The following is a 13059-nucleotide window of genomic DNA, read 5'->3' on the forward strand; positions in this document are numbered from 1 at the left end:
GCCACCCCCTCTCCCCCCCTTGGCTATTGGGAGCCACCTCGCAGGGGGGGTGAGCCACCCCCCGCGAGGTGGGGACCAATAGCCACCCCCTCTCCCCCCCTTGGCTATTGGGAGCCACCTCGCAGGGGGGGTGAGCCACCCCCCGCGAGGTGGGGACCAATAGCCACCCCCTCTCCCCCCCTTGGCTATTGGGAGCCACCTCGCAGGGGGGGTGAGCCACCCCCCGCGAGGTGGGGACCAATAGCCACCCCCTCTCCCCCCCTTGGCTATTGGGAGCCACCTCGCAGGGGGGGTGAGCCACCCCCCGCGAGGTGGGGACCAATAGCCACCCCCTCTCCCCCCCTTGGCTATTGGGAGCCACCTCGCAGGGGGGGTGAGCCACCCCCCGCGAGGTGGGGACCAATAGCCACCCCCTCTCCCCCCCTTGGCTATTGGGAGCCACCTCGCAGGGGGGTGAGCCACCCCCCGCGAGGTGGGGACCAATAGCCACCCCCTCTCCCCCCCTTGGCTATTGGGAGCCACCTCGCAGGGGGGGTGAGCCACCCCCCGCGAGGTGGGGACCAATAGCCACCCCCTCTCCCCCCCTTGGCTATTGGGAGCCATTGTGGTCTCAGAGCCTGTTTTGCATAATGTGAGTTATATCATCTCCTCCTGTGGAAATAGTAAACTCTTTCACAGATGGGTTTGCACCTTCATTGTATTGCTCAGGTAACAATGATATAATTAATTATTAAACATCGAGAGTCGATTGTAATAATTATCAATAATACTGTCAATTAATATTTTCCCATAATATTGATAATTAGTTTAAGTAGATTATGATGTATGACAAAAATTAATTTTTAATAATTATGTCATTTATTAATATTAATTTTTAATATTAATGATTGCTTTTCTGCCAGCATCAGTTAGTATTGTTTTAAGTAACATTAATTGTTGATATCATTATTTTATTATTAATAGTGTTATTATTATTAATACTCATCATTAACTTTTTTAAGCAGTGTTAATGTTTAGTATCTTTATTGTCATTGTTAATGTCTATTATTAATATTAATTATTATTATATATATTAATATTAATAATTAATAGACTCATTCCTGATATCCCGTGTGGAGAAAATGATATTCCTCCCAATATGGCAGAAAGTATACGTTCCTCTGTGATGTTATTCCTAATAACCAGGCGTTAGAGGACGACATAATGGAAACTACCGCAGTGTGTGTACATCCTTTCGTTCATCTTGTTGCTTCCATCCAAAATGCGAGACGATGATATTACTCCCAATATCGCAAGGGGCGTGGACCTCCACTGTGATATTTTCCCTCACATCCAGCCGGGAAGAGGAAGATATTATCCCCAAGATCACAGGGTTGTACATCCCCTTGTGATACTGTTCCTTATATCCTGGGATGGGGAAGATAATACTAGTGGCAACATCGCTGGGGTTTTACACACCCACTGTGCTATTGTTCCAAATAACACGATATGACGCCCAGTATCACAGGGGTGGTACATCCTCCTGTGATATTGTTTCTTATATTCAAGGAGAGAGAATGCTATTACTCCCATTATTTCAGGGGTTGTACACACGTCCTGTGATATTGTTCCTAATATCCCGAAGAGGAGAGCATATTACTCTCAATATCTCAGCGGGTGTACACCTCGTTTCTAATATTTTTCATAATATCCAAGATGGGAGAGGATGATAAGACTCCCAATATGCCAAGATGTGTACAGCCGCCTGTGATATAGTACCTAACATCCAGGTGGGGATAGGATGATATTACTGCCCATATCGATATTTAGCCTACGATCCTGAGGGGAGTGAATGATATTACTCCCAATATCGAAGAAGGTGTACACCCCCCTGAGACACTACACCCAGTATCCACGTTAGTACTCCCAATATCCCAGAAGGTGCACGCACACCTGTGATAGAGTTCCTAATATCCAGCGGGAAAGAGGCTGATTTTACTTTCGATATCGCAGTGGGTGTACACCGCCCCCAACCTGGGGTATCGTTCCTAATATCCAGGCGGGAAGAAGATGACATGGATGACAATATCGAAGGGGGTGGACAACTCTTCTGTGATATAGTTCCTGATATCCAGGGGGTGAATGGATGTTATTACTCCCAATAACGTAGGAACCGTACAGCCACCCTGGGATTTTGTCCTTAATAACCACAGGGGAGAGGTGAGATTACTACCAACATTGCAAGGGGTGTACACCCTCCTGTGATATTGTTTCTTATATCCAGGAAAGGAGAAGATGGTATTCCTACCAATATTGAAGAGATATACAACCCCCATGGGATATTGTTCTAAAGATACAGGTTGAAAGAGGATGAGACTCCATCCAATATAACAAGGGGTGTACATCCCACCTGTGATGTGAATCGTAAAACCTAGAAGAGAGAATGACATTGCTTCCAAAAACTCACGGGGTGTACACCCACCCTGTGACATCGTTTCTGTCATCTAAAGGTAGAGATGGTGATACTACTCCCACCACCAGAGAAGGTACACACCCCCCTGTGATATTGTTTCTCATAACTTGGGGGAGAGCATGATATTACTTCCAGTATGACAGTGGCTTGACACCCAGTCTGTGATATTGGTTCTGCACATCAACTCTGTGCCCCTCGTTTCCCATGCGTCCTCCCCACACTTTTGGAACCTCGGGGAAGGCTTTGTCTTTGGGTACAGATGAAGAGACGAAGGGTCTGAGAGGTGAAGCAAGTTTGTTACTGGAAAGTGGTTCCGATCCAGACCCCAAGAGAGGTTTCTTGGATCTCACAGAAGAAAGAATTCGGGGCGAGTCCATAAAGTGAAAGCAAGTTTATTAGGAAAGAAAAGGAATAAAAGCATGGCTACTCTGGCCCGGTACAGCGGCTCACTCCTGCAATCCTATAACTTTGGGATGCCGAGGCAGGTGGATCACCTGACGTGAGAAGTTCGAGACCAGCCTGGTCCAACATGGCAAAACCCTGTCGCCACTAAAATACAAAAGATTAACTGGGCGTGGTGGCAGGTGTCTGTAATCCCAGCTACTAGGAAGGCTGAGGCAGGAGAATCACTTGAACCCAGGAGGTGGAGGTTGTAGTGAGCCAAGATCATGCCACTGCATTCCAGTTCGGCCAACAGAGCGAGACTCCATCTCAAAAAAAAAAAAAGAAGAGAAAATAAAGAATGGCTGCTCCATAGGCAGAGAGACACCAAAGGTCGCTGGTTGCCCATTTTCATGGTTATTTCTTGATCATACGCTAAACAAGGGTTGGACTATTCATGAGTGTTCTAGGAAAGGGATGGGCAATTCCCAGAAATGAGAGTTTCTGCCCTCCCTTCTGAGACCATGTAGGGAAACCTCCAGATGTTGCCATGGCATCTGTAAACTGTCGCGGTGCTGGTGGGAGTGTCTTGTAGTAGCTAATGCGTTATAATTAGCACATAATGAGCCGTGAGGACAATCAGAGGTCACTCTTATGGCCATCTTGGGTTTGGTGGGCTTTGGCCGACTTTACTGTAACCCGCTTTATCAGTAAGGTCTTTATGACCTGTATCTTGTACCGACCTCCTATCTTATCCTGTGACTAAGAATGCCCATCCTCCTGGGAATGCGGCCCAGCAGGTCTCAGCCTCCCTTTACCCAGCCCCCATTCAAGATGGAGTCGCTCTAGTTCACGTGCCTCTGACAAGTTGGCCTGGGTTGAGTGTTCCCTAGTGTGTGGTTGTTGGAGCTGTTCCTAGGAGTAAGAGGTATTGTCAGTAGGAAACAGGCCTCTGTTAGCCCGGGGGCTGGCACTCTGCCCCATTATATCGGCCTCAGTTTAGTGGTGACAAAACTGGGGCTCAGAGACATCAACTCCCTCATCCCGAACCCCCAGACTGTCAGTGTTAGGCTGGGGTTTGAATGTGGGGCTTGAAGACCCATCATCTCCTCTGGTCCCCCAGGCTCTGCTGCCCAAGAGGAACAGGATCCCAGGATCCAGGCCCCTCATGGCACCAGCCAGGGTGGGCGTAGATGGGGAGGCAGAGTTCCAAAGCCCCCCGGACTCTGAAGCAGGTCAGGGATCAAGAGCAACCCGGACCTACGGGCCCCACCCCGAGAAGAATGGCTGCAGGCCCGGCCCAGCGGACAGGAGGTCTGTGTCCTCAGTCAACGTGACGGCACTTCCGGCTGCTCCAGCCAGGCCGTGCTGTCTTCACGTTTCCAATCATGTGGCCACCTCTCCAATTCCCAAACCCAACCCACAGAGACAGCGATCTGGGGTCCACGTGAGGTTTGTCAGCAGCTCTGACCCGCTGCTTCCCGCCAGCCCCGCGGCCGGTTCTGGAAAGCTCTCTGCTGCCCCCTGGTGGGGAGGCTTAGGGTAGGGCTCTGGCTGCAAGCATGGGGTCCCAGAACCTCCTGGCTCTGTCACTTCTGCTGGGTGGAAAACCAACCCAGGACTGAACCAGTGACACCTGTGGCGCTCCCAGAACCTCCTGGCTCTGTCACCTCTGCTGGGTGGAAAACCAACCCAGGGCTGAAGCAGCAGATGGGTGCCTGATTCCTTATTATCAGAGCTCCGTCCACTGGCAAGTCTCTCTCCGGGCCTCAGCTTCCCCTTCCATTAAACGAGGGGCTTCGGGATACCAAGGAGGGGTAACTGCTTAGTGAGGATGGGAGGTTTCTTCTGGGGAGAGGAATACGTTTTGAAACTAGATGGCGTGGGTGGTTGCACAGGACTGTGAATGTACAAATGCCACCACATTATTTGCGTTGAAATAGTTAATTGCATGCGATGTGAAAGTCACCTCATTTAAAGTGTTTAAAAGAGGGGTCTGGGAGAGTGCAGTGTATGTGAGAATCACGTGGGACACCCAAGTCTCTGAACGTCAGTTTCCTTGCGTAAACTGGCAAAGAGACAGTGTGAACTGTATTCCCTGGGGCCAAGAGATTCCAAGAAGGGAAACCTGGGATTCCTGGGACTGGAATGACGGCCGGAGGCCGGAAGGGGAGGGGGTGGGTGGGGAAAGCTGGGGGGCAGCCCAGATAAGGCTTTCAATACTGGGTAGCAGCGTCTACACAGGCGGAGATCCCTGCATCTCATTTCCCGCAGGGCTGACCAGTGGCCAGAGGTGGGACTGGCCAGAGTCGGCCCAACCAAGTCTGGGAGCAAAGGATACTGAGTGAGGGATCCCCAGGGCCACCCTCACTGGCCTGCGGCTCTCCTGACACCACGAGAGAGCTCCAGGAGCTGACCTTGGGTCCTAATGGGGGACACCTTCCTGGCTGCAGGCTGGCAGGGTGGTGTGGTGGTCAGTGTACTGGGCTCTGCGTGTCCGCCCCTACCTGCTGTGTGACGGTGGGCCAGACACCTAACCTCTCTGTGCCTCTATTTCTTCAATGGCGAACAGGGACACTAGCAGCCCCCACATCCGGGCACAGTGGCCTGAAGGTTAAAGGCAAGGGCGGCACGAGACCTACAGCAAGAACTCTGAGCAGGGAGAGCAGGGAGCTGCCCAGAGTTCAATCACCATCTCCCCTCTGGCCGCCGAGGAAACCGAGGCTCATGGTGACCTGGCCCAGGTCTGTTGGACTCACGGTCCTTCTCATCCCCAAGATCAGAGGGCTGCCACCAGGGAAGGAGCTGTCCCCTAGACGCAGCCCAGGAAGCACACAGGGAAGGATGCCATGGGGACTTGGGTATGTTTTTGCAAAAAAAAAAAAAAAACATTTATTGCTATTTGAACCCTGCTTTTATGCTTCCATTACCCAGAAAATGAGCTACGGGAGACACCAGGAGTGGCAGGAGATCATCCTCCTTGCACAAAACCCACTCCCTCGGATACTGTCCTCAGCGAGGGTGGCTGGAGGCCAACCAGGGGGCCCACCCGCAGCGTGGCAGAGGAGGTAGGTTGACCCTGTGGACGCTGAGCTCTGTGGCGAAGGTCCTGGCCTTCTGGTAGAAGAGCCACTTCTCGCAGTCTAGGAGGAAGTTGTGGGAGATGGTGGCCGGCCGCGTGTAGATCTTCAGCTGTGCCTTCTTGTTGCCCAGGTCCACGGCGGCTGCCAGTGCCAGCTGGTAGTACCCGGCTGCATCAAACGGGTCCTGAAGGGGACAGGTCATGGTCAGCAAAAGGGGGACTCGGAGCCCGTCTTCCCAGAGGCCGTTCCTGTCTCCAGGTCATTCCACATGTCCATCCGATGCTGGCTCACCCCATGAGCCCCGAAGCCTGTGACACTGCTGTGGTCTCAGCTGCAGGAGGTGGGGACGACCCTGACACCCCTGGAAGCCTTCCTGACTGTCCCTACGCCCCACTCACCCCAAGCCTCCTGCCCCAGTGCCACCCTCTCTGCAGGCAGTGGCTGCTTTCCCCATGGGCTGAGGTCAGGGCAGATCCTGCCTGCTCTGAGAGTTCCATGCAGGACCCGTGGCTCCAAGCCACAGCAGGGCCACTGCGTTGAGTGACCCAGGCTCCCCTCTGGCCCCTGTCCATGCTGACCATTTCCAGGCCCTCCACGGGCCAGGCCAGGTACAAAACCATGTCACAGGTATCCTCTCTGGCAATGTTCCCTGAAATATTGACGGAGTGTGACTCCCCAGACATCCACTCCCATTTCCAATGCGTCTTTGGCTCAAACTCACCATCCCTGGGTTGGGATGCCGCCTCCCAGACCTCCTCCTTGACCCTCCCATCCTCCACCCGGCTTCTCCCCAGGCGCCTCCTCCACATGGCGGTCACCCAAGGGACCTCTCTAAGACCCATGCCTGGCCTGTCCCTCTTTACCATCTCAAGATGGCTCCCAGGGCCAATGACAAAGTCCAAGATGCAGCAGTCCATTCCCTCACTGCCCCGCCCCACACACGGAGCAGGGGCATGAGAAGGCCCCGAGTCACCGCCACCGCTCGTCCAATGCCCCCTGGCCCAGCCGAACACTGGACTCTGTGCTGGGTGCATGGTTGAGCCTAACGTCCTTGCTTCCAGTCTGAGGGACCCGGGAGTGAACACTGACCACACAGGGTGGCCCGGGCTGTGGCAGAGGGAAGCCCAGGAGGCCCCAGACTCAGCCGGGTGTGGAAGGCAAAGGCTTCCTGAAGGGGTGGGGGCTTCCCAACTAAACAGGAAGGAGCCAGCCAATGCATATGTCTCTGCGTGTGCCTGTGCATGTGAATGTGCGTGTTTGTGTTCCTGTGCGTGCATGTCCCTGTGTGTGTGCCTGTGTGCATGCCTCTGTGTGCACGTCTGTGTGTGCGTGTGCCTGTGCCTGTGCGCATTTGCGTGTGCGTTTCCATGTGCCTGTAGTGAGTGACAGCCTGAGCCAGTAAACACCTAATCCACCCTATTCCTAATCCTCCCTATTCCTATTCTACACTCTCATGTGTAGAGTAAAAGGGACCCCATTTTAGAGGCAATTGGCAAAGATGCCCATTTACTCCTGCTTCTCTGCCAGCCTTCCAGGTCCCATACAGCCTGGCTTCTTCTCCCACTCCTCTGGGCCCTGGGTCCAGAGCCTCCTATACATGGAGGAGGGTGTAGCCTTGGAAAGACAGCCGCCCTTGGGGAATTCCAAGGGGGCCTCCCTGTGGGAAGCTGGCCTGTGCTGACAGCATAGTCACGATGAGGCCCAGAGGGCTGTGCATGGGAAGGAGGACTGTGCATGGGAAGGAGGACTGTGCATGGGAAGGAGGCCTGTGCATGGGAAGGAGGGCTGTGCACGGGAAGGAGGGCTGTGCACGGGAAGGAGGGCTGTGCACGGGAAGGAGGGCTGTGCACGGGAAGGAGGGCTGTGCACGGGAAGGAGGGCTGTGCACGGGAAGGAGGGCTGTGCATGGGAAGCAGGGCTGTGCATGGGAAGGAGGGCTGTGCATGGGAAGGAGGGCTGTGCATGGGAAGGAGGACTGTGCATGGGAAGGAGGGCTGTGCATGGGAAGGAGGACTGTGCATGGGAAGCAGGGCTGTGCATGGGAAGGAGGACTGTGCTACTTGGCGCTTTCCTTTCTCCTGGACAGGCGGAGTGGGCGGCAGGCTTGACCAAGAGAGATAAAGGCCTCTTCTGGGAGGCCCGTCCCCCTGGGTCCCAGGCGTGCCCCTGAGCGGTGAACAGCGTCCCCCTGGGCCTGACACTTGGCACCTCCCTATCTGGCTGGGACTTGGGAGGCCACAGAAACCACGTCTGACCACCAGGTGTCGCCAGTACTGGGCGGGGGCCTCCCGGGCAGCCCCAGGCCTGCGGTGGGGTATACGGGGCAGGGTCTTAGGGCTGCCCCAGCTCCTCATGTTGTTCTAAGGCCCCCAAGATCTCGGCCCCTGGACTGGAGTGCCCTGGCCCCTCAGCCCGTAAGGAGCACTGACACGAGGCTGGTGTGATGCTAAGGAGGGGCGGTGCCCGCTGGGCAGATGGGTGGAGACACCACAGGTCTCAGTCTGCCAATCCCAGCTCTCCACCCCTGCAGGGCTGGGGGCAGAGGGAGCACAGCACCTCCCCTCGAGACACACCCGACCGAACAAGGCCTCAGCCTGGCTGGCTGGGGCCCAGCCCCACTGCACCTGCCCTGAGCTGGGGTTTCCCTGTCTGTGAACTCAATGGTAAGACACTGGTCCCACCCCACCCTTCCTGGGTGATGGGAAGATTCAAGGTGTCTCCGGACTCCAGGAAGGAATTGCTCAGTGCAGGCTGGCACCCTGGGCAGGCTTCCTAGAGGAGGCGCCAAGATTTGGGTTAGATCTTGCAACGTGGATTCAATGTGAGGATGATGCCGTCCTCTGAAAATGTCACTCTCCCGACCCTGTTTTCTTTGTTAAATGCACCTTGACACTTGACTGTCAAGACTCAGCTTTGGTGTCACCTCCTCCAGGAGGGCCCCCTGACTACAATCCCCCTTCTTTACCCAGAGGCCACCATTGCCCACTCATGTGTCAGCCTCCCTGGCTGAGACTGAGTTCTTGAGGGTGGGGCCTGGCCATCTGGGGAGCTAGGTTTTACCTGCTAACCTTGCCGGCTCCTCCAGCTGGGTGTAGAGCTCCAGGGAGGCCACTGGGCCATTCCTAAGGAAGGCTGGAACCCAGGCCTCTGGGGTCCGGATGGAGATCCCACTGCAAGGGGGCCAGGAACACCCCGAGCCCTGACCCTCCCCACCCACCTTCAGGTCGTAGAAGATGATGTCACCGAGCACCAGGTACACCTTCACGTAGTAGAGGGTCTCCTCGTCGAACTCCAGCGGCGAGTTGCAGAACTAAACGGCCTTGAGGTAGAAGTGCTCCGCCAGCTTGCCATGGCCCAGCCGGTGGTGCAGGGCGGCCAGCCGGTGGTAGGCCACACGCTTGTTCGGCCGGTCCCCTGGGGTGCAGGCCAAAGGGGCAGGTGTGAGGATGTGGCTCTCTGGGGCAGGGAGGGAACATGCCCCTCAGGAGCAGGTATACAGACCCCAGGCAGCACACGTGGCTTGTCTCCAGGCACCTGTGGTCACCCGGGCAGCTCTGGCCATTCCCTTCCAGGTTCCCAGACTCTCTTTTCCATCTGCAAAGCAGAACTAATAAGGCCTGCCCCTGTCTACTGAGAGGCTTTGGCAAAGTCGGACTTGGATGGCCCAGTTCTGTGCCTACACATAGCCACCTGACTTTGCTCACCAGGGGAGCCCAAAAGCCATGCAGTGCAGGTGCTCCCGGGCTCCCCAGCTCTAGGCAACCCACAGACGTGACATCCGACTCCTCCTGGGTGTGTCATGATCAGAGCCCCCTACCTTGGGGAGTCAGCTGCACACCTACTGTGTACTGGGCCACGGGGCACAAGGCGCTGGGGCATGTGGCCTGCCTAGGGTTCCCTGTCTCTGGAGGGGGACAGACGACCCTGGCACAGCACCAGGGGATGCACGGCCTTAAGGGGCAGACTGCTGGAAGAGGAACTGGGATTTTATCAGCCAGAGAGCCATGTGGTTGATGAGGGTGGGAAGGGCACAAGAGAAAGGGAATGTGCCACTCAGCCTGACACATACAGGGACCAACGAGATGCCTGGGATGTCTGGAAGGCAGAGGGCACACTGGGTGGCCCTTGTGGTCAGCAGCGGGAACAGGCAGAGGAAGCAGGGCTCAGTCAGGCAGGGAGTTCTGCACTGCGTGAGAGACCTCGGGCTGTGCCCCACAGCCGGACGGGGAAGCCAGTTGGGCAGAGCTGCCTGCCTGGACAGGAGACCAGGAAAATCCAGCAGCTGTTTCAGCTCCTGGCCTGCAGACCTGGAGGCTGGGCTCTGGCAAAGTGTGGGTCCTGGCAGGGCGGGGGCTCAGGGGATGTACCCAGAGTGATGCTGAGTGCTAGGGCCATGTAGGCAAACTCCAAGTCCTCCTGGGGCTCCTCCAGTGTGGCCAGCAGTGACACCAGCTTGTTGCAAGCTGTAGCTGCAGCTCCACCTTGCGGTTGCCCGTAGTCACTGCCAGGGGCAGGGCCCGGTCCTACCACACAGGCAGGTGGGGTCAGGTTTCCCGCAGCACCCACCTTGCCCAGCGCCCTCCTCAGAGCTCAAACATGTGCTTGGAGCTTCCCACACCCCAGCTACCCCTGCACCTCCACACAGCTCTGTGCTCTGGGATAACACACAGTTCAGACATCCAAGTTGGGGGCTGAAGAGTCACCTGAGGCCCATCCAGCTACACCCGACAGCCTCAGACCAGCCTCTCCCACCTGGGCATCGGAGGTCTGACTGGGGGGAGCCAGCACTCCTCTCTGCTCTAAAAACACCACGTTGATCTGTGCCCAGGGCTGAGCCACACCGTGAGCTCAGAGGAAGGGAGAAGCCGTCCCACTTCGGGGTGTATGCAGACCTGGGTCTCCCACTGATATGCTGTGTGTCCTTTGGCATGTCCCTGTGCCTCTCTGAGCCTCAGTTTCCTCATCTGGAAGATGGGGACAGGACTTCCCACTCATGGTTGCTTGAGGTCATCAGGTACAAGGGTAGAGCCATTGTCACGTCCAGGCCCCGAGCGTTTGTCCCAGGCAGGGGCATGGTCAATATCATTCCCGGTGAGACCACTTGGAAACTCATCATGTGCATGGGTGGCCCTGCCTCCATTTGGGAGGCCTCTACCCTGCCACACCTGTGCCTCAGCCCTCCAGGTGCCCCACTGAGGCCCACCCACATCAGCCCACAGGCCAGCTCACCCGGTAGAAGGACAGGCCTTCCTCCCGCTCCCAGGCCCCATTGAAGAAGATGTCTCCAGCTGCCTCAAACAGCTCCAGCCCCAGGTTGAGGTTGCCTGTGTACAGGTCCACATTCTGTGCCACCTGAAATGAGACAGAAGTTCCCTCAAGACCCACACCTAGCGAGGTGGCTACGCGCACCTTTGCCAGGCTCCTTCCTCTCACACAGTACAGGTACACTTGAGCATTTTTCAGGCCCTGTGCATTAGGGCTGCCCCCACCACTGGCATGAGGACAATGAACTGATGCTCCTGAGTGCCAGGAGGTGACTGAGCAGCTGCAGCCCAGGAGCCCGACACCTGTGAATCCTACCAACAGGGCTAGCCCTAGCCCACTCCCCCTGCACTCAAACCAGTCTCCGTGGCCCCCAGATTGCTGGGAGCCCAGCCCCTGGCTCCTTTCTGCGTTGCCACATCCCTGCCACATCAGCAGTGTTTGTGGGTGGGCCTGGTCCCCTCTTGGCCATGAGCTCTTCATCCCTCTCCTCAGCTCAAGGAGGTATATAGCAGGTGCTCAATAATGAAAGCTTCATCAGGCTCGTGGGCTTCACAATTTGTTCCAGATCACACTGTGTTTGGGAAAGCCTCTGAAAACAGCCACTATGATAGATTCATTTTATAAGGAGATGTGCCACATGTCGCTTGGAGCAAGTTCTTCTGTGCGTTAATTGAGTGGTCACATTATTTGAGCATGTGCTGTATACCAGCAGGTGCTGTGCACTGTGGGGGGCCGCGCCTCTGCCCTCAGGGAGAAGATGCTGGCCACCGGGGGAGGATGTGAGGGAACCAGTTGGAGGGAGGGAAAAGGCACACAACAGGTGCTCAGCAGTGGCTTAGGAATGAGTGGATGGATGGATGAATGGATGAGGAGATGTAGACACATGGATGGATGGAAGGGTGTGTGGATAGATGAATGCTTGGATGGATGGATGGATGGATGGATGGATGGATGGATGGATGGATGGGTGTGTGGATAGATGAATACTTGGATGGATGGATGGATGGATGGGTGGGTGGAATGATGTGTGTATGTCTGTATGTATGTATGCGTGGGTAGATAATGTATGGATGGGTGGAGGGTAGATGATGTATGTACATGTGGATGGATAGATGGTGGATAGACGAATGTATGGATAAACAAATGGACAGATAGATGTATGGAGGGATGGATTAATAGGTAGATTGGTGGGTAGATGGATGAATGATGGATGGATGAATGGACGAACAGGTGAATGGATGGATGGGTGAAAGGATGGATGATGGATGGATGGATGATGGATGGATGGATGGGTGAATGGATGGGTGGATGGATGATGGATGGGTGGATGAATAGATGGGTGGATGAATGGATGGATGATGGATGGATGGAAGGATGAACAGGTGAATGGATGGATGATGGAAGTATGGATGGATGATGGATGGATGGATAAATGGATGGATGGTGGATGATAGATGATGGATGGATGGATGGATGGATGGATGATTGATGGATGGAAGGATGAACAGGTGAATGGACGGATGATGGAAGGATCAATGGACGGATGGATGGATGAACAGATGAATGGATGGATAGACCGGTGAATGGGTGGATGATAAAAGGATGGGTGAATGATGGATGGATGAATGGATAGATGAATGAATGATGGATGGATGGAAGGATGAACAGGAGGTGAGCGGATGGCTGATGGAAGGAGGGATAGATGATGGATGAATGGATATATGGATGAATGGACAGATGGATGGATGGAAGGATGAACAGGAGGCAAGTGGATGGATGATGAAGTATGGATGATAGATGCATTCATAATGGATGAATGGATGGATGGATGGATGGATGGATGGATGGATGGAAGGATGGATGGATGATGGAAGGATG

At 55.0% G+C, this 13059-nt stretch overlaps 1 pseudogene; it reads right to left on the reverse strand.

Annotated features, from left to right (window-relative positions):
* Window positions 1-5699: 5699 nt before the first annotated feature.
* The window catches only part of LOC135967339 (SH3 domain and tetratricopeptide repeat-containing protein 1-like), a 29512-nt pseudogene continuing 22152 nt past the window's right edge, over window positions 5700-13059 (reverse strand).

This window comes from Macaca fascicularis, chromosome 15 (assembly GCF_037993035.2).
Source record: "Macaca fascicularis isolate 582-1 chromosome 15, T2T-MFA8v1.1".
In the NCBI taxonomy this organism is placed as follows: Eukaryota; Metazoa; Chordata; class Mammalia; order Primates; family Cercopithecidae; genus Macaca; species Macaca fascicularis.